Source organism: Ambystoma mexicanum, chromosome 10 (assembly GCF_040938575.1).
Source record: "Ambystoma mexicanum isolate Mex_15411 chromosome 10, UKY_AmexF1_1, whole genome shotgun sequence".
NCBI lineage: Eukaryota > Metazoa > Chordata > Amphibia > Caudata > Ambystomatidae > Ambystoma > Ambystoma mexicanum.
Genome location: NC_090932.1, coordinates 982,311,605 through 982,339,569, shown reverse-complemented (window position 1 = coordinate 982,339,569; position 27,965 = coordinate 982,311,605). Strand labels below are relative to the sequence as shown.

At 43.1% G+C, this 27,965-nt stretch overlaps 1 long non-coding RNA gene across 1 annotated transcript; it reads right to left on the bottom strand.

The window, feature by feature from the left end:
• Positions 1–2,793: 2,793 nt before the first annotated feature.
• Positions 2,794–8,842, bottom strand: LOC138493262 (uncharacterized). Its single transcript, XR_011276337.1, has 3 exons — positions 8,778–8,842; positions 8,282–8,396; positions 2,794–3,442 (listed from the first exon to the last, which is right to left on the bottom strand). It is a non-coding gene; the product is annotated as an uncharacterized lncRNA (long non-coding RNA).
• Between the last annotated feature and the right edge of the window lie 19,123 nt (positions 8,843–27,965).

Genomic DNA, 27,965 nt, shown 5'->3' with positions numbered 1-27,965 from the left:
CTGGCAGGTGCCCCCCAGTGCTGGGGAGTGGTGGGGGTGGGGAACATGAGTTGGACATGGGTGGGGGCCTGCTGGCAGGTCCCCCACAGTGCTGGGGGGTGGGGGGGTGAGGAACAAGAGTTGGACATGGGTGGGGGCCTGCTGGCAGGTGCCCCACAGTGCTGGGGGGTGGGGGTGGTGGGGAACATGAGTTGGACATGGGTGGGGGCCTGCTGGCAGGTGCCCCACAGTGCTGGGGGGTGGAGGGGGTGGGGAACATGAGTTGGACATGGGTGGGGGCCTGCTGGCAGGTGCCCCACAGTGCTGGGGGGTTGGGGGGGTGGGGGACATGGGTGGGGGCCTGGTGGAGGGTGCCCCTGCACTGCTGGGCGGTGGTGGGAGACATGGGTGGGGGCCTGGTGGAGGGTGCCCCTGGTGGCTGGGGGTGCAGGGGGACATGCGTTGGTGGGCAGTAGTGCAAGTTGACATGTGGGTTGGCTGGGGGCATGGCCATGGTGGATGGGGTGCCTGCAGGACATGTGCAGGGTAGGCCCCTGTGCAATTCACGTGTGGTGCTCCCCGCGCACCCCTGTAATACACGTAGCCTGATGGAATCGCGTGTGGAACTTCCCGCGCACCCCTGAAATACGCGTACCCTGCTCGCACGGGCCCAATTGCGTGTGGAAATTCCTGCGCACCCTTGAAATACACGTACCCTGATGGAATCGCTTCTGGAACTTCCCGCGCACCCCTGGAATACACGTACCCTGCTGAAATCGCATGTGAAACTTGCCCCGCACCCCGAAATACACGTACCCTGCTGAAATCGTGTGTGGCACTTCCCGTGCACCCCTGAGATACGCGTACCCTGCTCGCAGGGGCCCAATCGCGTGTGGAAATTCCTGCGCACCCCTGAAATGCATGTACCATGCTGAAATCGCGTGTGGAACTTCCCCCGCACCCCGAAATACACGTATCCTGCTGAAATCGCGTGTGGCACTTCCCGCTCACCCCTGAAATACGCGTACCCTGCTCGCACGGGCCCAATCTCGTGTGGAAATTTCCGCGCACCCCTGAAATACACGTACCCTGCTGAAATCGCATGTGAAACTTGCCCCGCACCCCGAAATACACGTACCCTGCTGAAATCGCGTGTGGCACTTCCCGCGCACCCCTGAGATACGCGTACCCTGCTTGCACGGGCCCAATCGCGTGTGGAAATTGCTGCGCACCCATGAAATGCACGTACCATGCTGAAATCATGTGTGGAACTTCCCCCACACCCTGAAATACACGTACCCTGCTGAAATTGCGTGTGGCACTTCCCGCGCACCCCTGAGATACGCGTACCCTGCTCGCATGGGCCCAATCGCGTGTGTAAATTCCCGTGCACCCCTGAAATGCACGTACCATGCTGAAATCGCGTTTGGAACGTCCCCCGCATCCCGAAATACACGTACCCTGCTGAAATCGCATGTGGAACTTCTCGCGCACCCCTGAAATACACGTACACTGCAGAAATCGCGTGTGGAACTTCCCGCACACCCCTGAAATACGCATACCCTGCTCGCACAGGGCCAATCACGTGAGGTACTTCCCGCGCACCCCAGTGATACACGTAGCCCGCTTGCCGTGCTGGTATGGGGTTAGCGCAGCCCTTTGCGCTGGATTGGGTATATTGATGGCTTTTCCCTGCGCGAGAGGCGTTCTTGGGGGCGTAACTGGTGCTGCTGCAGGGTCGCTGCGCCACTGTGCGCCACAGCTGGTTTTGGTGGCTGGAATCCATGAATACACTGTGCGCGGAAATGGATTTTAGCGCACGCGGCTGGCGCAGGGATTCGCACGCGCACACTGTGTGCCTGCCGCGTGCGCCACTTGTGCGCTGAATTCTATGAATTACCCCCAAAGTAATTGTGCAACCACTTACACTCCAATTAAACCCTTTCTTAAAACTCTTTGTTTGCATGGTTGCTTAACTTTGTTAAGTGTTTACTTTTATATGTACTGTTGATCAATAGAAATGTATTAATGTATACAGTAACTGTGCACAAAGACTACACTCAATGTATCCTCAAATAAATCTTTAGAAGACTTTTGGCCACATATATATGTACTTTTTTAATGGTTTTATAACCGCAGCTACCAAGGATGCATGCGTGGCTAAATGCTGGGGGTTAACCTATGGCTTCCACATGGGATAACAGTGGCTATAAGGAAATACATAAGGATATTTCTTGTTTTTTTAACACACAGGGCTTCATTACACGGATGGCGCTAAGCGATTACCGGCACCGGTAAGGGCACCGGTGCCGGTAATCCCTTAATGCCATACTACGAGGTCCCTCAGCAGGTCCCATCCTTAAAATGTGGCCAGACCACACGTTAAGGAAGGGACCCGCTGAGGGACTTCAGGGCAAATAACGGTACCGCTTATAGCGGTACCGTTATTTGCTCCTTCCCCATTCCCATTGAGCCCTATGGGGGCTCAAATGGGAATGGGGAAGGGCCTTGGTGAATGGGGAATTACCGCCCCGCCAACCTTGGAATGGGGTGGTAATTCCCCCACTCACCAAGGCAGACTCGGTAAAATACCTGCGGCAACCATGGCACCGCCGTCCGTATAATGAGGCCCACTGTATTGAAATAATCAATTAAAAGTATTTGATCCATATATACAGCATGTGGTTTTATTGTCTATTTCTATAACTGAAAAGTTTGCCCTGGAAAGGACGGTTTTGGTGGACAATAAAAAAGCGGCAAGAACTGGGAAGGGAAAAATACTAGGATTCATACATATAACAAAAGGTATTTATATTTTGTACATTTGTTTGTGGATCTATTTCTTCTAAACAATAGGGTAAAAGAAAATGACACTTAAAAATATACCTAGAATCGTCAATTGGACCTATGTTCTGAAAGAGCCTTGCAGAAAGCGTCTAGGGTGCCGCCTCCCAGCTGGATTAAGCTGTGACAGGTTTTGAACATCCCCATAAAGTTACAAAGATCAGGTGCATGCAGGATGGACTAAGGTTGGGTGTTAGTTGGTGGAAAATTGCTAGTAAATGTGTTGGAAGTCTGTAGAGCAAATGAATAATACTGCCATGCTGATCATGCTCCATGTGCTTTAACCTTATTATTCACATGAGTCTTCTTATATGAATCTTCCAATTCATCCCAATCAACGTGGACAAGATATTGAATTAATGTGGATGTTTCCAAGCTTTGCAACGACTTGTGTGAAGGTCCACTCCACAAAACTTTACACAGGAATTGCACATGACCTTCTCAATCTCCTTTTTGCTGTGCTGGTCTTTTATGTGGAAATATTTCCAAATGTCATAAAAGTTTTTTTTCTGCACATTGATTCTTCCGTAGCGGTAAAGCTGAAGCCATCCACACCACCTCATCATCACTGCTGGTCATGGTAATTTTGAAATGCCGGTCCGTGGATGAAAAATAAATACTGTAAAAATACAAAACACAAAAAGGACTCTGCCACTTAATGTGAAAACATTTGACAAATAAAAAATAACAAGCTAAAATAACAAAACAAGAAAAAAAAACTACAAAGCACAAGACAAGGGACAAATGTATAGGAAGAAGAAAGGTACACAAGAAAAATTGATACATTAAGGTACTGGTTTTAAAAGTTCCTGAAGGCTTCCAAAAAAGTGCACTCATCAAGAGACAAAAAAGCTATGATGTAAAACAAGAAAGTGGTGCTTGGGAGGGGGTATAACCGCGGTTATGCTCTATGGCGAACCAGAATGTGTTTTTGATATGCACAGGAACGCCCAAGCACAATGACCTGTAAATTATTGGTCAATCCCCTAAAGCAACAAGAAGACATGCCTGCACGTGGCCGTAGCCCCGTCGTGGAAAGGCCCAATCACTTTGACAGCTATGTTGAAGCGCCCTGTTTTTCACAGGTAATCGTATCATGTAACAGTTTTGCTTTTCCACTATATATTGAATGTTTAAATTTGTCTAATGTTATCCAAGTAGACAGTTTAAAGTAACATTAGTACCCGACAAGGGATAATCGGATTGTTACAACCAATCTGATTAGCCCTCTCCGGGTTCTTTGCAGCCAGACAAGGCACCAGTCGCCACTACGTCCATTGGTGTTCGTTCTGAGAGTGGCTGCCATTGAATGGGCGAAGGGATTAAATGTACTCACTTCTACCTTTTCATGGCGGGTAATTTATTTGATTTTTCTTCCATTTTTTTAATGGCCTCCATGAAAAGGCAGAAGAGCCTATTTGTAGTCTCTTGTCACATTTCACGGCGGCCATCTACTTTGCTTAGTTTCGTTTTTACTGATTCAAAGGACCACCATCGGAAGTGTGAGTGGACTTCATATGCCATTCCATGGCGGACATTTTTCTTTCTTTCTTTTTCAAGTTGAGAAATGCCATAGCGTCTTGCAACCAAATAAAGAAACTATTAGTACCCCGGAATGAAGTGGATGAAGACTCCCAGCAGATGCATTGCATCAAAATGAAAGTATCCTGGGAAGAACTCTCGCTCATCCAAGAGGTACTGCTGGAGATAGGAGCCGTAAATCTGTAGATAGTCCACCAAAAGCCACCTTTCTGAACCTCTTTAGCATTTCTGATGACTCTTCCAATGGAGTGCCCCAGTGCTGCAGGTGTTGCAAGACTCTGGCTGGTAATAGCAAGACCTTTAATGAGTGGAGGTTGATTCTGCACAACCACCGCTCACAGCTCCAGTAAAGCAGTAAGACCACATGTAAACCATGTAGAATGTGTTAACGTTTCTCCCAAGGCATGGGCGAGATCAGAAGTACAGGTGAGCTTGGAAGAGAAAAAGGGGGAAGAAAGAAATCTCGAAGAACACATGATGTCCACACACCTCTGGGTATGGTGCAGAGGAGCAAGGTGGTAAGAGCAAAGCACTGAGGTCAACTTTGAAAGAAATCATATGATAGCAAATAGCCTCACCCAGCCTGGTCAAAGCAAACACCAGCTGGCATGAGCAGTCAAGTGAAGAGGAGGCAGAAATGCTATCATCTTCCAGTGATAAAGACACAAGAGACCTAAAGAAAAGAAAATCTGAGTAAACTCAGAAGGAGGATGGAAGCAACTTTGACCTAGGCACTCTTGTACATCCCTGGTGATCAGTATGGGATCCGCCAATCAAATAAATGGTATACCTTATAAGGAGGTACAGAACACCACTGGCCAAAATAGCCATAAACAAACTACAGACTGAGTGTCCCAGACCACATCTGCCAGAAGGAATTGATAAAGCACCTGAAATAGACAAAGGAATGCTCACCTGCATTGGCAAGTATACTAAACACATCATGAAATGGCTTGATGCATCTTGGAAATCATGCCAAGATAAATTACTTGATGTCTTTGGACCAATTACAAAGATACTACACCTGGCTGGTAAAGTGAGAAAAGGGGGGAAAATAGATCCTATGGTTCTGACAAGATGGGCCCCGAAAGCCCTATGACTGCTACATAATGGCAGTAGTACACGTGTCTGGGGATGCTGTTGGTACTCTTGTTCAGAGGAGAATTGCCTAGCATTTCGGTGCTGGACTGCCCCAGGGCAGGACAAAGACTGATATGTTTGGGATATTTCTTCTCTGTGAAAGATAATGAGCTAAAGACTCTGGGTAAGTCTCTCGTAACCAGGACTAATGTCTGGCAGAGAGACTCCCAGGACCCCCCTTGTCAATTTGCATATTCAAGTAACTTTGGGTCTCACTCTAAGTTACTAGGGGAATCTAGACGTGGACCCCTTGCTCACTATTCTTAGAGAGGCACAGCTCCTCCCTACTGATGAGGTCCAACCAGACCGAAACACGTGTCTGGGGATGCTGTTGGTACTCTTGTTCAGAGGAGAATTGCCTAGCATTTCGGTGCTGGACTGCCCCAGGGCAGGACAAAGACTGATATGTTTGGGATATTTCTTTTCTGTGAAAGATAGTGAGCTAAAGACTCTGGGTAAGTCTCTTTTAACCAGGACTAATGTCTGGCAGAGAGACTCCCAGGACCCCCCTTGTCAATTAGTAGTACAATCCCAACAGAAAGGAAAAGGTCCATCATAGTATAAATTGATCCTAAACTGAGCACGCTAGCAACATCGAAGGCAACAGCAGCCAACGGCAAATTGTTTGGCAAAACATTAATCAAGCAAAACCTTACATATAAACGTTCATTTCTATTCTTTCTTTCAGACTTTGTCCCCTATTTAAGAAACACCACTTTGGTGTGAAATAAACATTTGTTATTTGTTCTGTTTTCTTTGATTTACATATAAATCACTAGCTTAAACATATTTGACTACATATCTTGCTGACATATTTCAACATATGAATGAAATAAACACCAGGGATATGTCTAAATTGCATTGGACATTGTCACTTTCTTAGGGAATGTGTGATTCACTTGCTCAGACCTTACAGGAAATCTGCTCAGCACAGACAAGAAAACACAATGAAAGAAATGATGAAGATGTGAATGGATATTTTAAAAAATAAAAAGGTAAAAAGAGTTTACGCACAAACACACATGCTTGTTATAGCCGCGGGTAGAGAGAAGCCTTGCCGGTTCGGCTGTTAGTACATGCGGCTAAAACACGTTCACAAATATTTGATGTGCCATTTGCTGGTGTGCAGCACCAGCTGAAAAGGGTGCACCTTTTAGCCATGGGTAACAAGGGTGCACACCAAGTGTGTGCAGGGTAGCTGTTTTTAAACACGCCAGCCATTGCTGTGGATACGTGCAATCTTCAAAACACCAATCACTCTCTTTTTTGTATAGCCGTGTTTATACGATTATTGTATTTCGAAACCCTCTTGTAGCTGTGGATATCACAGGACATGAACTCTCGACATACCATTTTCTGGTATATAGCCACGGCTGCACAGGGTATCACTTTTACCCGTGGGTAGCAATGCCGCACACCGGGTGGGTTTTGAGCAGCCACGGTTATTAGATTTTTTCTATTTGAGTATGAAATAGGAATGACAAAAGAGTCAGTAGTGATACAATGGTAGTTAAAATGTGTCACTACAGTACATGACTGCTCTTAGAGTTATGTCGCCTGGATGATGAAATGAAAAGCACAGTATACATAGCAGTTAGGATACAGAACAGGGGGTTAACTTGGCTGCATGCAAACCAGTTCATATACATTAGTATCCTATCTGTTAAAAAAGGAAAACACAATTAGTTAATGAACATGCTGCATGAAAAACAATTAAAAACCTTTTTTCCCCTCATATAAAGTGCAAAAAATACACAATATAAGATGAAACATTGATGCACAGTACACTGTTATTCTCTTTGCACATGCTAATCATTAGGTCATTGCCAATTTGGATTTCAAACAAGATACGTCTGGATGGTCTGCCCCATACTGGGTTGCTGCCTTTTTTGACTTACATGTGTTCTTCCCTCTTTACTGGAGCTGTGAGCAGTGGTTGTAGAGAATCAACGCCCACTCATTAAAGGTGCTGCCACCAAGAGCCAAAATCTTGAAACACCTGAACCATTGGAGCACTCCATTTGAAGCGTCATCAGAAATGCAAGAAAGGTTCAGAAAGGAGGATTTTGATGAAGTGTCTACAGATGTTCTGCTCCCATCTCCAGCAGGACCACTTAGATGAGCAAGACGCCTTCCTGGGATCGTTACTTTCTAATGCCAATGCACCTGCCAGAGGTCTTCATCCACTTCATCACAATTTTGTGTACCAAAGTTTGTTTTGAATTAGAACAAGAGTTACTATGGTAGAATATGTAAACTTGGAGAACAAGGGATTCAACCCATTTGGTTTCTCCCAGGAGATTCCACACTAGCCCATTGGGAAATTACTCTCTCCAAACATAATGTACATGTCCATCACTATTTCACTAACCCAATAGGGTTACTATAAAAGTATAACAAACTGTTACTATAATCAATAAACATATATATATAAACTGAGTGAGAACAAACAAGGGACATTATGTTAAGGAATTACAATACAGTGAATAGGGTAGGTTATGTAAAAATGGAAAACAAGAAAGAATTGGGTAGGTTAATTAAACTTGGAAAACATGGGAAACAAAACAGTCACACAGATAGTAACAGTACCCATGACCAAGGAGGACACTCGAGATTCTATAGACGAGAGCTATACCACACCCAAAGAGATTGCTTTATATTCATCATTGGAAACAGTTATTTTTATTGAACAATGTTCCATCCCAAAGCTTAGGAACCTTAGTACTGATAAACCACCAGTTACAGGTCTACTAGGACAATGAATAAATACCAATACCTCCTCCACAACCATCTCCATCCACTCTTATGTTTTCAATATGGGTTGGCCTTTTATTGAAGTTTACATGCACCACATCTGGTGCAAGTCCATCGGGATAATGAGAACAATGCAGCTACCAGAAAATACAAACATAAAGACATTACTAAAAGAAACTTGCAAAACACCATCAATTATATTATCTCACAGAAAACTGAAAACTGCTAAAAGTATTGCATACTTAAAATGACAACAAATACAATCAAATAAATGTTCAACCTCACTAACATGAATATAAAAGCTAAATACCTGCATACAAATGCCATTGATTGACAAATCTAATTGTGTAGGTCCATGTTAATGAACATTAAAAAAATACTTTAATAAAACTTTCCACAGAATCAGAAAAGATGAACAAAATAATAATGAACACCATCTGATAGCAGTGGTTGATATAAATAACACACACAACACTGCAAATAAGCCTTCAGAAATGTAAATATGTATTAACACTTACTTTCACATCAGCCACACTTTTGAAATATGCACACTGTGAGCTCTGGAATCAAAAGGAGAACCTTTAAAAAAAAAGGTGGCTTTTACACTTTCAAAAAGGAATACCACAAAAAGAGGACTATATACGAATACAACTACTAAAATGGATGACACATTTTCATCACAATTTATCACGGACAGCTACACAAATAACAACAACCAATCACAAACAATCAAACTCACTGAAATCCTTTTTAGCCTGCCCAGCATCTCTCATGGCTGCGGCTACCAAACGCTCAAACTCACAACATGCCATTTGCTGGTATGTAGCTGCTGCTCGACAGGACACTACCTATATCCACGGGTAGTTAAACTGCACATGTGCTTGGGTGCGGGATAGTCACAGGTAAACAACACCCAGTTGTTTCTGTTCCCACGTGTGATCCCTAACAGACAAATTAAACACCTTTTCTGTGTAGCTGTAGCTGTCGGATTCTTTTTCAATTTTATTTTATTTCATTTTATTTAAACTGAGTGTGGAAAATGAATGACAAAAGAGACAGTGGTTCACATGGTATTTAAAAGCAGTTATGTAAGGTACATGATGATAAAGAGAGCACTCCAATTTACTAAAATACTACACTCAGTGTACCTCAAAACAATCCTTTTAAGGACTACTTATCACAAATATATACACAAATACAAATAAATAATACCCAAAATCATTTGGCAATATTTGGCAATAAACAAAGTCAATGAATTCTAGCCACGGTTACAAATGTTTAGTTAAAGGGGAGACTCACATAGGGTTTTATACATATATGCATATTTATTTAATTGATAGTACTTAAAAAGGCCTCTTTCAGGTACAACTAGTACCTTTTAAGCATATTACACCCTAATAGCCACATTGGACAATATGGTATTCTCGGTTACGGATCTATGATTAAAAAATCAAATGCATTTATGTGTAAAATCAATCAGAATAAAGAGATGGGAGTATAGTTAATCTCTAAGGTACAGAATCTGTGCATAGATTCACTACATATAGAAAAGGGAACATACAATAATATCCTTCTATCAGTAAAAAAGAAAACATAATTAGTTACACGACACACACACTTTAAGAAACAAAATTTAATTCTCAACTTTATTTCTCCTCAATAACCTATAACAGTCAATAAACCCCAAAACAATCTTCTTTAGACTACTTTGTACAACATGTAGAAACCCAATTAAAGAAAACCATTGTTCTTTCAATTACACAATTTTCTTCTATTTTTCTCCACAGACTCACATGTAAGAAAGTCTGAAAGCCCACAGCCAAAATAGATGAGACTCCCAAATGCCCACTGTGTCACTGACCAATGCCTTTGGCCATGGCTAATGATTTTTCACCCCAACATCAATTTACCTATAAAAATATCTTTTTTTTAAAAAAATATATATATATTTTGGTTGGTTCATAATATTGAACCTTTCAAAGAAAATAATTACATTCATAGTACATGACATCATTTACATTTCATACTTAGATTCATCTTTTGCATTTTACATAATATTTATGTTTCAGCTTATGATGCTGCTAAACAGGATACCACTGATGTTGAAAACATTGTCTAAATATTTAAAAAGGATTCTCATTTCCACAGAGCTTGATCTAACGATTTCACTTTTTGCATAATATAAGACTTTCATACTCCTACTTAATTACATCATTTGTGTTTCAACCAATATTTACAATTTTTCTTATAAGAATGTAAAAGTATGTCACACTAAATCCAAGGAATCCAAGGATGATCTCTAAAGCACAAACTTATTTCCCTTTGTACTAAACATGGAGTGATAAACTTCACTTTTCATCCTTCTCACCCCACTTGCTTTCCACTTTGAATATCACATCAAGATACTGTATGATGGCAATTCGTACTGACAGGTTGTTATTAGTGAATAGCCATTGCCATGCTTGAGCCTGATTCATTGGGATTAGTGAAAGTCTGACTCTCCCAAAGTGGTTATTATGCATCTCTACAAGATTTGTGCATGCTATTAAGCATTGCTACAACATTTCTTTTTGCGATTTGTCATTGCACCATCGACAATAATGTTGTTCTTCTGAAATGTGTTGGCTTCTAGCTAGTATGTCTCGTGTATGCCATAAATTGAGTGTAAAACGTAGATGTTGTTTATGTATGTAGGGGGAGGGGTATTTATGCAGGTAATCCGCTAGCGTTCCCACCTTTTTGTGTCCAAAAAGATTGATGTCAAAGTCTTTCAAAGATATGCAATTATCTAATGTGATAATCCAGTCATGTTGAAAAAATTTGGTTTTAGCTCGAGTAGGATTATGTATTAACATATCAAGGGGGATGTCCATGTTAGCAAGAGAGTTCAAGGTGTTTTGGCACCAAGAGCTAGACAGGCAGTCTTTTGCTGCTAACAGATTATGTGATAAGATTCCCAAGATGTTTGTTGACAATAAACTTACCAAACATTTTCATTTAAAATATCTTTTAAAAAGAAACAAAACACACACACCCCAAAATGTATAGCCATGGGCACGGAACTACTCTTACCTGTGGCTATCCATAGTCCTTTGTAGTCTCGAATATATCTGCGAATATCGGAAAAAACAAACTAAAAGAAAAATGCTTTCCTCCACCCCAGGCCCTCAACAAGTGCCCCTATCATCGGATCCTGCTCCCCCCAGTACCCAGATGGCCTCCTGACCTCCCTGCCCTCTTCCTTCCCCACCACAACACACACTGTGTCTGTGACTTAGTTTGCTTTGAGATGTCGGATATTTGCGGCAATAGCCGAGGCTACAGAAAGCCTCATATTGCAAACTCAGTCCGTAGACCCCCTCCAACTCCCAAATTTCCCTTGGTGCCGTCTAGCCACCCCCCACCTCTAGTCTGATTGTACTTGCATATCTTCTGACAGAAAATAGCTTTTCCTGCATTTAATTTTCCCTTATCATCAGAAATAGCCGTGGGTATCACTAACATTGAGAGAAAAACAAAATGTCAGCTGTTTCCATTCTAAAAACACCCCATTCTGGGTAAATCCCTGAGATATAATTTCAGAGCAGGGGGCACCTTCTGGGGAGTCTCGGGTGGATGGTCGGGGGTGGGAAGGGGGGCTGGGGGAAAGGGGGCTGTTGCTTTTGCTGAAATCCCACAAGATAGGGTGGGGGAGGGGGCTGGAGTGAAATCCCACGGGAGAGGGTGGGGGTGGAGTGGAACAATGGGGGACTCACTAGATGAAACCCCCTAATATAAATAAAAAAAACATTTTAAAGGTCTCAAGAGAAAAAGACCTTTACAATGTTGTTTTTACGATCAAAAGAAAATTGGGCATTGTAAATTGGTCTTTTTCTATTGAGACCTTTAAAATTAGGTCTTTTCACATATCAAACATGAAGAAAGGGAGCTGATTGCACTCAGCACGGCGGCACTCCTCCACAAGTATCAATCACCACTTAGTCCTTTATTTTCCATTTGGTGTACAAGGCAAACAGAGAACACAATAATATATTTTACTATCCAGTAACACTCCATGTGAGTGGTACCTGCCTGTAGTGAAGGGTCTGTTGCATCAGACTCATCCTAAGGGTCCCATAGACCCCTCCAAGGAAGGGTGAGCTGATGTAGCACTACCCCATTTAGTTTGGGCTCATGCTGGAAGAATCCTAGGGTAAAAAGTTAAAAGTATTAGTATAAGTGGGTTCTATAAACAAATAGCAATCCCCTTTGCAATCCCTGTAGAATTCACTCTGGTGCTCTGGTGTCTTTGTCCATTGGTAATCTAAGAAATCATGGTGTAGCCCATCCGCTGTTGACAGCAATTTTATTTGGCAGGCGCAGCGCCCCTACATATTGAGGTGGACTGGTGGGTAGTGGTGGTGGTATTCATGGGAACTGTCCCTGCCCCGGGGAAGGGAACAGTACACCCTTTCATGGACCAGGGCCTGAAAACATTGACTACCTATTGGTCAGGTAGCCTATCAGGTTACTCAGAGCATGGTCACCACTAGCTGGATATTTACCATATTCCACCAGCTGGCAATTTACAATTTACCATATTCTGAGCACCCAGATAACTGCACAGCCTCTTTTCAATGCCCCCCTCACCCTCTGACCCCGGGCCTACACTCATTGAACATTGCCCACATGCAATCCATAGCAGTCTTCTCCAAGGCAAATTCTACCACCCACACTGCTCCCACTCCCTGGCCACACTGCCGCAATTTCTGGACGCACTTACCATTTTCTATGGCTGCCAATATGTGGATCCCACACACACACATCATGTAACTGAAGGACAAGCTACACGCAGAGCACCTACTTCCCATGTCCATAATGACTATCCTGTTTGTAGTTCTGTTTTTTATTTTTTATTTTGAGGAAACGTGGTTTGTTCCATCGACTCAGGCCATTATTCCCCATAAAAAAGACCTGTGTTTCGCGCCATGTTGCTTGCAACTACAATGCTGTGTTTGAATGGCCATACAGGGCAGTAAACCCACATCTCCTGCAATAAAGGCCATCACGTTGGTGATCCTCTCAATTTGGGTAATGGGCTATTATCATCCTGAAAAATATGCCAACATTTTGAATTAAATATGAGCTTTGCACAGGAAGCACTTTTGTGCTTCCTTTTTCTTCTGTAATCTGGTTTCTGGTTGTTTGCCTTTGATTTCTTGTTGTTCAATTCTATGGTAAAACAGGGCACCACTGCGTCTGGAGAAGAGAATACAAAATGTGACAGTAAAGCAATGAGGATATAGGAAAGCGCGGGATGGAGAAAGGTACATGGAGAAGACCACAGGAAGTAGAATTGTGTATATCAAGGAGTACACGAGGGGAAAGTGATTAAGAATGATAAAGGGACGCAACAGAAGAAAGGACAGGGGAGAGAAGTGATCACATGTAGCTGAGAAAACTGTAGGAGGGAAGAAGAAATGATGCAAAGCACAGTGGATTGGAGATGAATTATGAGTAGGAGAATCTGTTATTTATGTAATGAATGATATTGTTTTTTGTTTTTTTTATATCGCGCTTAATACCTGAGTTCAGTTTCTAAGCACGGATCCAGGATTCAAACCTCTTTTTCTCGACATGGTCTTTCCCCTTTGCTATCCTGTGTTATGCTATATTAATAGAATTCTTTCCACATCCCACTACTATTTGCATAATCCTCAGGTGCGCTGGTAGATCAGAAATAGAGTGGGCGGGATCTGTTAGTCTGGGGAGAGGGACAGTGCAAGATTGCAGCGCATTGAGTTGTGCATGGGTATTTTAGGTTTGCATTTCATGAGTTTGGTGTGAAACCTGACAATTAATAGGCCTCATGGTACATCAAGTGTTCTTCTGTTAACTTGTCATACTTGGATTAAAGGTCACAGTGGTGGTCTATGCTGCCTTGTATTAGTGGGTTTTGGGCAGCTTCTGCTTGTCTTTGCTGGATGACTTGGTGCCATATATTTTTTCCTAAAAGTCAATGGCTGATGTTTGCTGACAGTGTGGTGCTCCCTATTAGTGTGTTCCCTATCATATAGGTTTGTCAGTGTTGTGTCTATGGTGGTTGTTCTGTGGGTGCTGATCAATAAGGGTTCACGTAGTATGGCAGTGCAAACAATTCTTTTGGAGAATAGAAAAAAGCGAGATGCTAGAAACTTACCACAATTGTGCTGTCCTCCAAAGCAGCTTATTTAGCTGTTAATAGGGGCCACATGCTCCACTTATTGAATCGTGGTCGAGGTAAACACAATGTACCAATATACAAGAGAAGCCAATTTGATGCATCCAGCAATAAGAACCACTTCCAATGTTGTGTGTGGCACAGAAGAAAACAAGAAGCCATTATCTCAAATCAATAGCGTAAAGAAAATAACAACAAACAAAAACTCAGGAATGAGCCTTAAAAAAATGAAAAATCCTTTAAAATATCACCAATGTCAAGCACTGAGAATCTGCGATGAGAGGACTTGAAAAACAGCCACTCAAAGATAAATGGGAGCTACACAGATTGCATCTTGGGTACTTTTACTCTATCCACCTTAACCCATGCAACCCTTCCTAACAAACCAACCCAAGATGAAGGACGTCTGTTTGCAATGACAGTGCCAAAACTCTTGAGATCAATATAAAATGGACACAATACAAACTCACGACGCAGGCACGATTTAACATGTGCAGAGGACGTCGAGGAGCTGCAGCATTTTCTCCAACATCACCAAGGTTTCAAAACATTCAGACATGAGAAAATAGACCCAGGCCAGTACTCGACGAGTTCAGCTATGACTGATGAATGGGAGTTGAAGTGTTTCTTGTTATCGAACCAAGAGCAACAAAAGATTTTACCGAGCTTATACAAGAAGCAATTGAAATAAGCTTAAGAGGGAAGAAAATCGATATAACCTGAACAGACTGAAAAACTCAGATAATCTTTGCCCCTATGGTGTAATATAATTACAAAGACAGTTGGAGCTGAGATACCAGTTAAAGGAAACACTGACATTGCCATAAGAAAATCGAATAATGGGAAGGGCAAAAATAAACTAACATCATGGAATTAAGAATTACTGACATAATTCTTCCCATACAAACAAGCACAGCTTAGTCTCCTTCCCTATTTCTCTCTAAGCCTTTAATGTGCTCCCACCCAATGAACACACTCCCAATTACATACGATAAAAATGTATAGATCTCAGTAACTCTGACTGCAAAAGCATCGTTCTTCTCTAGCATAGTCAAAATATCAATAAAGATCCATTGTAGTGTATTTTTCTCTTTTTGCTAATGCACTGAAAGGGCCTCATTACAAGTGCGAGGGTGCAGCAAAAATGAGGCTTTAACTTGGTTACTGCCACTTTTTGCGGCAGTAAAAATAATTACCACCAAGTTTACGACACCTTCGAATTTTGATTTTGACCTTGACATGGAAGATTTAACTGCAGCTGGATGCTGGAGCTAAGTCCTCCACATTAAGGCCACACATCTGTGAATTTACCATGCAGATGTATCACTGAAAATCCTATGGACTCTAAAATGGGACTAACATGATTGTTCCACCACTTTTAATCCTGTGGTTACCCGGCGGGACCAAATATCGGAGACAGTAAACAAATGTTGTAGTAAATCGATAGATTTACTGCTAATTTACAGAAAACCCTTAATGAGTCCCTTAAGCACTACTAGCAAATTAACCGATTTTTTTTTAATAGTGTTCTGCAATTTTTTGTACACCTAATTTACAACGCATACGGCAGAGAAAAGACAGCGCTTATTGCTACACTTACATAAACTCACAAACAGGGGCACAAACTTGAAGTCTTCTAAAAAAATGCCTGCCAAGCTCTTTCTGAACTCAAGACTTACCTCTGCCAGAGGGAAATTCTGGCATCAAAATATCAGAAGGCAGTGCCGTTAAGAGTTAAGGAATCTAAGTCCCAAATAAAGGGATGGGTTAAAGTATTGATAAAGTAACGATACATCTAGTTAAAACTAAATATAGTGAAGTGGTGGATATCGAGCGTATTAGGAGTTGAACACATGTATCAAGTGTTCAGCATACAGAGTTGGCTATTTCTTGGACCACAACTAGTAGCAGTATTTTAGTAATAATGTGCCTGTGCTTTGATGTTTATTTAGCAAACCTTACAGAGATGTATGGCATTGTCAAATGTAGTCTGTGGTTGTGATGCAATGTCAATTAGTACCTGGCTAGGGACAATGAGATTGTAGCATGCAATCTCATTGTCCCACGTCCGGTAGTTACCAGCCGGTCAAAGCCTTACCTGCACTTCTTCTGCATTCCTCGGTCTTTGCGTCTGGCTGCCATGGAAAGGTAGAAGGGACTGTCTAGTCCCTTCTCCCCATTGCCTGGTGGCCATTTTCTGTGTTTACTTTTTTTTATTGCTTTTTAATGGCCGCCATGCAAAGGGAAAAGGGACTATGTGCAGTCCCTTATCCCCATTCCATAGCGTTCCATCTTTTTTATTTACTTTTTTAAATTATTTTTTTTAATTGTCGAAATAGAAAGGGAGAAGGCACAAGGCCCATGTCCACGTTCCATGGTGCACAACTTTTCTTTTTAGTTGTGAAATGCTGAGAGCATTTCACAATTTCTGGAACCATTCTATTAGTGCCCCAGTCAACGGGGCGGGGTACTAATAGCAATGTGCCCCTCCTTGGGGGACATTACACAGTGATGGAAGTGTACCAAAAAAGTAGTGGAACTGTGACTCCGGCTGCAGACAGCGTAGAAAGGAAGGGGCAACATTCAACACATTTTTCAAGGGTTGCAGTCATGCTGGTTGATAGCCCATTGAGTTGAAACATATTTCAGTTTAGCTGTAACTGATATCCGGTGGTAAAATTGGGAAGTGTCCTTTAACTTCACAAAGAACAGTTCTGGAGTGGGGAAATTATTGCAAAAAGTAGTGGAGGTGTTAACAGTAATAAATAATAGTAGTGGAACACCGCTCCTAACCATTCCCGCTCACTTTGACCACTGGCATTACCACTTCAGTTAATACCCCAGAGCCTGTAACTATGGCCTAGGGGCATTACCTGAAGCAGTAATGGCCCCTAGCTCGGGGCTTATTGCTTAAAGATGTACTACCGTGAAATGCATTTTGTGTTTGAAGTAATTCTTATTTCATTCTGTGTAATTGCTTCAAAAAAATGCATGGAACAATCGAAAATAGCCAAAAGGTGCTGATAGATACCACAACCATTTCAATGCAAATGGTTAAAAGCATAATGAAAGAAAACTCCTCGCTTATATAAGTCTGGAAAAGGGTATCATGATCAGTTAAACGAGCTCTGAAGAGGGCACTTGGGGGTGAAGACTGATTTTAACAATGTCCTCTTCATTGTTGCACTCTATTCTTTGAGTGATACATGGAAACAAAATATGAAAACAGATGATCATCTGCTCTTACAGGTTACTTTTTCCCTTAGGCTATACTTGCACAAAACATGCAATATTACTGCATCTGGTATTGAGCTAAGGTATTTCATCACTTGGACATTTGTCACTCTCTACTGTCATGTGATTGAGTGCCAATGGAATCCTTAACAGGGACAGGTGTGACTAAGTGAATGTCCACCTAATACCGTATTAAGGGCAGCCTGGAAAAAACATGGCTTTTTCATCAGAGGTTGTCCAGTGTGTCTCTGGGAGGGCCCCTCTGAATGTATCTAATGCATTCTCCTGCCCCAATTGTCTTAGGGTAGTTGCTGACTAGGTGCCCCACATTAAATCAGAGCGTTCAATAGAATTTACATGCACAGCAAGGCACAGTCATGTTTCCAAAGAGGAATGAAATAATATGTCAGTAATTCTGGCAATGGTGCCATAAACAGGGTCCTATAGCCTTGACAAAACCTTTAGGTGAGCCTTTACACTGCAGGCAGGACAGTGCTTTGTGCCAGAGAGATACGTGTCCAGAAGGATCTTCAGAGGACAACTCCAAATAAAGTTTAGACAATGGTACCCAGTTTGGCATTATATATGAAAATCCAAGAATGATAAAACTCAAACGCATCTTACTAACCTCTGATGCATGCCCATGACCCTTTGGTCCTCCCTTCTTTTAGAACAGAGCCGGCATCAGGAATCCATGCATGAGCTGCATGGTGGCATCATTAATCTCTCGTAAAATGCACCAACATGATGGCTGATATGCAGAAGCCTATTTTCCAGTATCTCTTTTCTTACTGTGGCATTAGATGACCTTGAGAAGAGAAGTAACACTTCACCACAGTTAGGCTGGTACAAATGTTCATTATGGGCCAACCATTTGCTATTGCTGACGTGGGATAAACCCCAAGAACAGAACATAAAATAACATATATTAAGGGATATGTGGGACGACTTCTACCGAGGAGGAACATGGTTAAAATAACCTATTCTAAGGAGAGTACCCCAACAGGAGATCTACAACCATATTTTACCTCATTTCACCATTCACAGATGAGACATATCTATTTGCATATCAGTCTGGTCCCACACAAATGGACAGTCCAACATCAACGTGCTAGGCAGTATTCATCTGAACAAGAGTATTATAGTATCATAGACATATACAGACATGTGCTTCAACCTTCGTGGGCCTCATTAGTGAGTGTCCACCTAACTGGACTTGACCAGTGTTTGGAATGATCCCATGTGTTACGGACAGTAATCCAGCCTTGTTACAGGGTGACAGGAATCCTTCTCAGCCTGGAGTGGGAGGCTTATCAGGTGGACACCAAAGGCCTTTCGACCCTAGAAGGTGAATGTGGTATTTGAGAGAGCCTCCATTCTTCTCCCCTATCCAAGTGCCTGCTTATCTATGAGTGCTACTACACTGCATCACTACATATCTAATCCAACAAATGCTTGTCAGTTTCATGTCTTCTTCACTCCAGACAGTAGAAACATGTTCATCGCCAGTGGAAAGAGAATATGCAGACGGGAAAATAGAAGAGCAGCAACACAGCTGCAGGGACTGCAGAACACCACCAAGTGGCATTGGCATGCGTCACTCTCCAATTCAGGAGACAGAGCCCCCTGTTACTTGATATATATTACAAAGCCATTGAGCAGGATTCAAGCAAACCTTGATCCCCCCACAATTAACTTGGCATTTTCTACAACAAAGCCCCCAAACACAAACAGGGACCCACACTGTGGGGGCTGCATTGTTGCAGCAGAGCGGGCCCACATGGAGAAAAAGGGGTGGGGCTTAACTGCCTATGTGTACCTTTTTGCAATTTGAGCACATCATGGGAGGACAAAACAGGGCTATATCTGAGATGAAAGGTGGAATGAGGGAAGGATGGGAGGCATAAGAGGGGATACAGGAAGCAGTAAGTAGTGGATTATTCAGATGAGGTCATAGGAAGAGGTGGTGGTGGTGGATCAAAAGACCAGCAAGGAAATGGGCAGTGTATTGGAGTGTTGAGGCAATTTTTCAAAGAGGTAGTGTATTGGTTTGCGGGAACAAGTTTTACTATGTGGTGTTTGCATGTGAGGTGTGGGAGAGAGAGACAAATGTGAGTGTCATTGTCAAAGGAAGGTGATTGAGAAGCAGATGGGGTGGATTAGTAGTAGTAGTGTGGTGGAGTAGTAGTGCGGCAAAAAAGGGAATAGTTTGTAGGCTGGAGTAATATTGTGGAGGAAGGAATAGTAGTGTTCAGGAGTGTGTTATGGTAACAATGAAGGGTGGACGGACGGAGTAGAAGATAAATATATAGAGAGATACATTGGAGGGAGAGAGGAGGCACACATAGGAGGGGGATAGAGATGGAGGTGGGTGGCATAATAGGAAGGAGCTCAGCTCTAGGAAGGGGGAGTAGCAGAGTGTTTCAGAGATAGGAAAATGGGACTGAGTGTCTCCTGAGTATTGCCTTAGATAGATATGGTGGATAGCCTTCAGGCCCTCACTCACTGAAAACTAGTGATTCGATAGCAGATGTAACTGAGCAGGATTCACTAAACTGAGGCTTAGGTATTCCTGGGTTAGGGTGGGAACTGCTACACCTAGACAAGAGAGTGAGGAAATTCCTTAGTACACTGAAGACAATTACAATAAAAGCCCTTGAACCATCTTTGCAACTTGGCATCTTTCTTAAGCCATCTGTGACATGCGGTGTCAGAGGTGGGATCTGATAAGCTCTAATAGAGAGGTGTCCCATGAGGGCAAAACATGGACAAGAGACTCCTGGGTGACTGTGAATACAGAACCTATCTACTGGCCTTTTGTGGAAATTGGAGTTGAGTTAGAATCCCTTAGTCTGCATTCAGTTACAGAGGAATCCAAAGACTCAGGGGAGTCAACAGCCTCAGATGACCAGAAAGATCCACTTTGTTATCCCAAAGAAACAACTAAACTGGCAGAGAGACTGCAGAGAAGTCTTCTGCAACAGATGTGAAAGCCACAAAGGGAAACCAGTCAGTGAACAAGCAAACAGGAAGTGGACTACGAAGTCCAAGGAGTAGCCTGGCATTCCGGCAATAAAGAGAACCTACAGAATGAGACAAGGAAGTGGAAGCCAAACTCTCCCCAGTAGTTGAAGAAACGATTCCAGGGACAGCAGAAAGAACCCCCACATCCATTGAAGATCTATTAGAGGCTGCGCTAGAAGGCTAAAAGTCCAACAGCAATCAACACCAATAGTCCCTTATCACCCTGCAGGGAGCCAATACAAAGCCAAGAGGGCAGCCTGCAGTGCTGCCTTATTAATTACAGAAATTGGGAAATAGTGACCACCCGGCTGCTTTCTTTGTGAACTTTCAAAGAATGGTATAACCAGCAGGGTGGATTAGAGATGGGTGGACCAATACACTGCCCCATTGCTTACCGGGAGGTACAGCAAGTTTTTCAAACCATCAACATGGATGGGAGAACCCCATATGAGGAGATTAAATTAGGAATACGGGAACAGCTTTGTTAGGACCTTGAGCTTTAGAGTATTCGATTAGCAATGTATGCATGAGACAAGGAGAGATGCCATGCCATTTATTATTTAGTGAAAGAATTTTTTAAAAAATAGCTCAATAACAGGAATTTCAAAGAGGGTGAAGAGATGAGGATTGTAGAACTGTTTGTTGAATCATTGCCTCCTTAACTACAGAACGTTGCAGGACAGTCTCATGAGCCAACACTTGTGGAGGCCATATAAACTGCAAATGCAAATCAAAGGACCATGTATGCTCAAGAAGTTGCCAGAGGGAACAAGTGACCCAATAAGACCAAGCCGGGGGCCTCAGCAAGAGAAGAAAGACCTACTGTGAGGTGAATGGGGCCCTCTACAACATCAGAAACAAACCTCTTAAACACCATCTGTACCTACGGGTGCAGGTTCATACCTCCTTTTCATACAGAGACAACAAAATATTACTCTTGTGAGGTTCTGCGTTGAAGGTTCAAAAGAAGAATGGATGGAGATTGGACTCTTCAACTCAGTGACAAACACCAAGAAAAAAAAGCAAGCTAGCTGGACATAAGAACTACCAGACCATGACTACATGGCCAAACTTTTTCCTGAAGAACGGTCAGACCTAGGACAATGGATCATGCATACTACAACGTCACCTCCCAGTAATGGTTCAGGATTTACCTACTAAGGGCCTGGTTGATTTAGGAAGTAGAAGAAAAGCCATTAAAGCTGGCATGACCACGTTGAAGGATCAAGGTCCAAAGACACTGGCCAAGATCATCTGTGACCACAAGAATGTGAATAATTATCCCCAGGCTGACATCCAAGCATGAATGTTTCAAAAATAGCTGATTTTAACTATAATATTAATGCCTGTGCTGCCTGAGGAGGTTCTACTGAGCACACATTTTCCATTATTCTCAGAATGTTTCAAGGAGATGCAAAAGAAAACACATCATTTTCCTTTGGGGTCAGATAGATAGCAGCCAGGAAGAAGGGGAAGACTTGGGAGAAAAGGTAGAGGCATCCAACAAGGCTAGCTATCAGACCTTGTAATAAGGCAATATAAACCCTCTCAGCCTGGGGTATGTGGTCTGCCAGGGTGGAATCAACAGCCACTCATTCCCCAAAGGGGACAGGCGGTAGCTGAGAGGGACACAATTCCTATCTGCAATAAAGTCTGTGAACATGACCTGGGACATACGCTGTGACAGGCCACCACAGTTGCAGCATGTTATACCTGCTGAGAATATGTATGAGTCTTAACTGGCTAGTGCAATTAAAACAGCTCACAGGAGTGAAAACAGGGCAAGATCATACAATGAAAGTGTGCAAATGGGAGAAGGAGTTGAACGTATAAGAGGAGAGATACGAAGCAGAAGGATGTGAGTTATTTGGTTAAGGTCAGAGGAGAAGGTTGTGGTGGACCAAATGACCAGTAGGAGGAAGGATAGCTAATGATAGTGTGGAGGCATTTTATTTTTAAAGAGGTAAGGTGTTGGTTGGTGAGAGAAAGTGATAATGTATGGTGCATGTGTGTGTGCAAGGTAAGAGAGAGTGAGTGTTAGTGGGAATGCAGGGAGTGAGTTTAACGTGAGTGTCAGAGTGAAAGGAGTGTGATTGGAAAGCAAGTTCGGCAGAGTAGTAATAGTGTGGTGGAGAGAGAAGTAGTGTTGAGTACATGGGAGTGGAAACATTGAGAATGAAGGGTGAATGCAGCTAGTTGAAGAGGGAGAGAGAATGATAGAGTGAGAGAGAGAGAGAGAGAGAGAGAGAGAGAGAGAGAGAGAGAGAGAAATCGGGGGAGAGATATGTAAAGGGGGACAGCAAAGAAGGAGGGTGGAGTGGTAGGAAGGATCACAGGTGTAGGAAGGGAGAGTAGCTGAGAAATAGAGGGAGAGGAACAACAGGGCATAACAACTGTGGCTTGACTATTGTTAAGCGGCTTCACTTCAACACTACAGCTAAGTCAATGCCTAGTCTGGGATGCTGAGGGAAACCCTTATTGATGTATTTATATGTCCAGTTCAGTACTCTGGATGACAACCCTTGTATAACAACCCCCTCTTAAAATCCCCCTGACCCCACTGAGCCAAGAAGTAGGTCTGTTTTGCAAATTTAAAAGGTTTATTTGAGAAATATAACAATATATATCTATCACACTTTTATAATAAATTAATATTGGATATCACACTTAAAATATGACAGTGATCAACAATGGATAATGTTCTACAGGTAAACTGATTTGGTTACTTAGAAGTAGTATAGAGGATGAGGTAGCTGAAATGCTTTATGGTTTCAAGGAAATGCAAGGTGGAATAAATGCAGTACAGAAAATAAACTGATATGGTTTCACAAGAGATAATATGTTCACTTTTCCCCTGGTGGCAATTCACCCCCCCCCTTATATGCAATGCAAGGAGATGGAAGTAACACACACAGTCTTCAGGAATACAATCAAATACAATACGGAATTCAGTTCCCCCTCAGCAAGCTTAGACAACAGGTATGCTTTTTAAAACACGGGCAAGAGTGCTTTGTAAGGTGGTGGCAAGGAAGTGAAAAATGCTAGAATTGCTTTTAATTCCCTATAGGAGGTTAAGGGTGAGTGATAGACACTTTAAATCAGTTCAGGTCACTTTAGCAATGCTCTATGAGTTATTACCAGGTTGCAAACGGATTTTAACAAAGGAAAGAATGGAGCTGCTATTTTGACAAGTGGAGAAATTGAGCCAAATCGCAAATCGCGGTAAATTTCGCGAGTGCGTAAATCACGAGTGCGGAAAACGTATAGGAAGTCCCTAGGAAAAACGGTTCCGGAGATACAGACGATTTTGTGAAGGTAGTTTTTCAGAAATGAATCACAGTTTCAGAATGACAGTTCACAGCTTTCAGCTTTAAAATGACAGGTGACAGTTGTGCAGCTTTAGAATGACAGATGACAGCTTTCTAGGAGGCAGTTCTAATTCAGTTAAAATTGTTTGGATTAGATTATTTTAACTAAGAGATTGGGTTCTGCACAGTTCTGGCGGATACTCACTCCTAATTTTGAAATTAATGGGCCTCATCACGGATCTGGTCAACACGTCCAGCAGCGGTTCTCTCTGCTCGGCGGGTCAATCAGGCACCGGTTCTGCTCACAGTGATCCGGATCTCTGGTTCTGCTCACAGCGGTCTGGGTCTGGTCTGCGGTTCTGGCAAAAGTTCTTGGCAAAGTTTTCAAACAGCTCGCCCGGCTGTTGAATAGTTTGGTTAGGTTTGCTGGATTCTGAAGGCCTGCTGAGAATACTTTTGCTTGCAGTGGTCCTTCTAGGTTCAAAGTTCTGTAGTCTATGGGTCTCTGGTTCTGGTCTCTGTCTGGATGGGATGTCGGCCGTCAAAATGCTCTGCAGAAATGGAAAATTAATGTCTCTATCTGTCCCAGCAGTCTCTTTTTATGTGTTTTGGAAGTGGGTGTGTGCGTGGCACAACTGAGCCTGCCCCTCTCTACTTGTCATTGGCCCAATTCTCCCCTCTCCCATGATTGGGGGAATTGGGTTGTGAGTCAGAGTGATGAGGTCTGTTTATGGGTCAGAGGATCCTCCCCTGGTCAATTTGCCTACAAATCTATATTTGATTCAAATACATATTTCCCAGATACACAAGTGGTTGACATTACATGTACACATTATATATTCCTTATGGTCCATGCTTGTCCGCCTCTGATCTTCCTGGGGGCTTGCATTAAAAAATGACAACATTTAGCGCTTTTTGGTCGGTTTACCAATATCGGACATTTACCAAAAATTACACAAATGTGCGCAAGGAGTATGGACATTAATTTATGAAGTGTCAGATTTTTAACATGCAGACATTTGGAGTAAGGCCCTATTTTCCGGTAGCAACCACCCAGAATACACCACAGGGTCCTAATGCCTCTTAAAACGTGCACAGAAAAATCCCAAGAATAATGATATTATTTATATAATTTTGACCAGTCCGCACTATGAGTTATCTATCTTTTTAAAATTATGCCCTGCCTATCTACTTCCCCCAAGCTCAGCTTGCTAGCAGCAGCACTGCCCCTCCCAGTTTCCTCCAAGAGGAAGCCACTTTACGACCCCCCCCCAATATAACATTTGCCTGAGCCCAGGACAGGGCTTTGTTCAACCTCCTGCAGGTGCCCCTTCCCTAATCTAATCAGAGAGGTGTCATCTCCTTTTGGTGGGGAAGCAGGATGCAGCTAGTCCTGGGAAGAGTGGCTGAGCAGGTTTCTCCTGTCGGGGGTGGTTGTCGGGCAGAATTCAGCTAAATGTCACTTTAGTTCCCAGTTTAAATCCAACTTACAATTTTTACATATACATTATATAATTACTTCCTTCAAGTCTTTCAGAATATAGTGTTGCATTGTATCCACCTCTTAGCAAGTCTTTCCTTGGCCTGGTTTCGGTTCATTTGTTCAGTTTTACACAAAAGTCTGGTGGTTTTAAAACGCCGGCTTTCTGATAGTGGTGAGCACCGGTACTGCATCCATTTTTGACATTAAGAAAATTAATTCCCCACAGTTCTGGGTTGCTTTTGGCAATCAGCATTGCTATTCCCAATGGTTTCAGGCTACTGTGTGTGTAGCCCAATGGTGGTTTTAGGCGGTGCCCTCCTGTGCTCATAACATAGGCAAAAATGGGTGGCAGCCTATTCTTCATGTTTTCCCTGTGCACTCTCTGGGGAGTTCTGGCCATCATGATGTTTTCCATGCCAGTACTGAACAGTTTTATGGTAGGGCTTGGATGCATGGGTAAAAACATCCCACAACCCCCCCCCCCTCTTGCGATGGCCATTCTGATCTTTCACTGATGGAACTCGCAAGATCTGGGATGTTCGCCTCATCTTCTTCCAATTCCGTAGATGGCACAGTTCAGCATCTTTTCTTCCCTCCAGTCGATCAATCAGTTCTCCTTGCTGGTCCTGATGGGAGGAGTGGGCGGTACCCCGGGCCCCTCGGATCTTCGCTCCCGGTCCCCAGGTCGCCTTCCGTGGTCAGTCTCCATGGTTTCATCTCTCCTAGGATGATAAAGCAAAGCGGCAATACACATTCCTAGACAATTTTCCACCACTATTCATGGTGTGGCAAACATATACATTTTATAAATCAGAAGATATGAACCTGCACATTTTCTTTTTTAAATTAGGAGACAAGAACATATATATATACAAGAATCACAGAATTTTATATGCTATATGTGGAATATTTTAGGGTTGGAACTATATTACTCTGGAGCGGCCCCCTCTGGGATTCCAGTGGATTCCTCCAGTTGTTGCAGAGTGTGCCTGGGATGGCAACACTTCAGCTGATTAATATGGACCCACTTATCTTCCCCTTCCGCCAAATTACCTTTGGGGATGCGGATTTTGTAGGCAACAGGGGAGATCTTGTCTATAAATTCAAAGGGTCCCTTCCATGTAGGCAAAAATGTTCGCTGTTTGGCCTGGTTCCTTTGGAAATTGTATAGATAGACCCGGTCTCCCACATCATATTCCTTCCTGGTGGTTTTCAGGTCATAGTGGGTCTTCATGCTATCAGCTGACCTTGCTAGATTCCGCTGAGCATAGGCAAAAGCATGTTGGAGGTGTTTCCTTAAATTCTCCACATACTCATGAGTTGTGGAGGCATTTAGCAACGTTTGCTCTTGGGTTCTGTAGAGCAAATGCTGGGGAAGCACCATCTTGCGTCCAGTCATCAACTCAAATGGTGACATTTTAGTTGCAGATGACGGGGTAGATCTGATGGCCATTAGGACCAGAGGTAATCGGATATCCCAACTTGGCCCAGAATCTGCCACAAACTTTTTTAAAATGCTCACAATGGTTTGGTTGTATCTCTCTACTGCCCCAGAAGAAGCTGGCCGGTAAGCAATATGTAGCTTTCTTTTGACCCCCAGTATCTCCCACATCTTTGTCATTACTTCACTGGTGAAGTGGCTACCTCTGTCTGACTCAATCCTTTGAGGTAGACCAAAACGGGAAAAGATGTGATTGATCATCAGGGCAGCTGCAGTTTCTGCCTTGCAATTTGGGGCCGGGAGACATTCCACCCACTTGGTAAACAAGCATGTAACGGTCAACATGTACTTGTTTCCTCTAGACAAGCGAATTACAGGGCCTACAAAGTCAATTTGCAAATCTAACCATGGCAGTGTCATCCACCTCTTTTGGAGAGGCGCACGGTGTGTGAGGGATGATGGCTGAAATTGTGCACACACAAGACATCCCTTCAAGTATTGGTCGAGGTCCTGCCCCATGTGTGGCCAGTATGCAACCTCTCTTAAGATTTCCAGTGTTGTGTGAAACCCCCTATGACCAGCGGTGGCCGCATCATGGGCGTGACTTAACATCAGGCTTCGGAATGAGGTAGGAACCACCCACTGATCCTGGCCAGCTTGGGATTTCCTTACCAACAACCCATCTTGGATTCAGAACATTTTTGGACATTTCATCAACACTCTTAGGTCCTCTTTCCTGATGTAATCGGTATCCGTCAGGGGAATGTTCTCAGGGTCCTCAATGTGTTGGTAAAACTTACCAATTATTGGAACCCCCTTTTGAGCCGTAATTAAATCAGCATCAGGGGTCTCCTTACTCCATTGGGCAGTTGAAAGATCATTGTGAGGATTTGTCTGGGACCTAGTGATAGCAGTGACCTGGATTTCTCCCAACATGGACTCTATTTCTATTAGCTCCCCTTGGATGGCCCCAGTTTTGGCCAGCTGATCAGCTAAGTCATTTCCAGTTTTATCTGG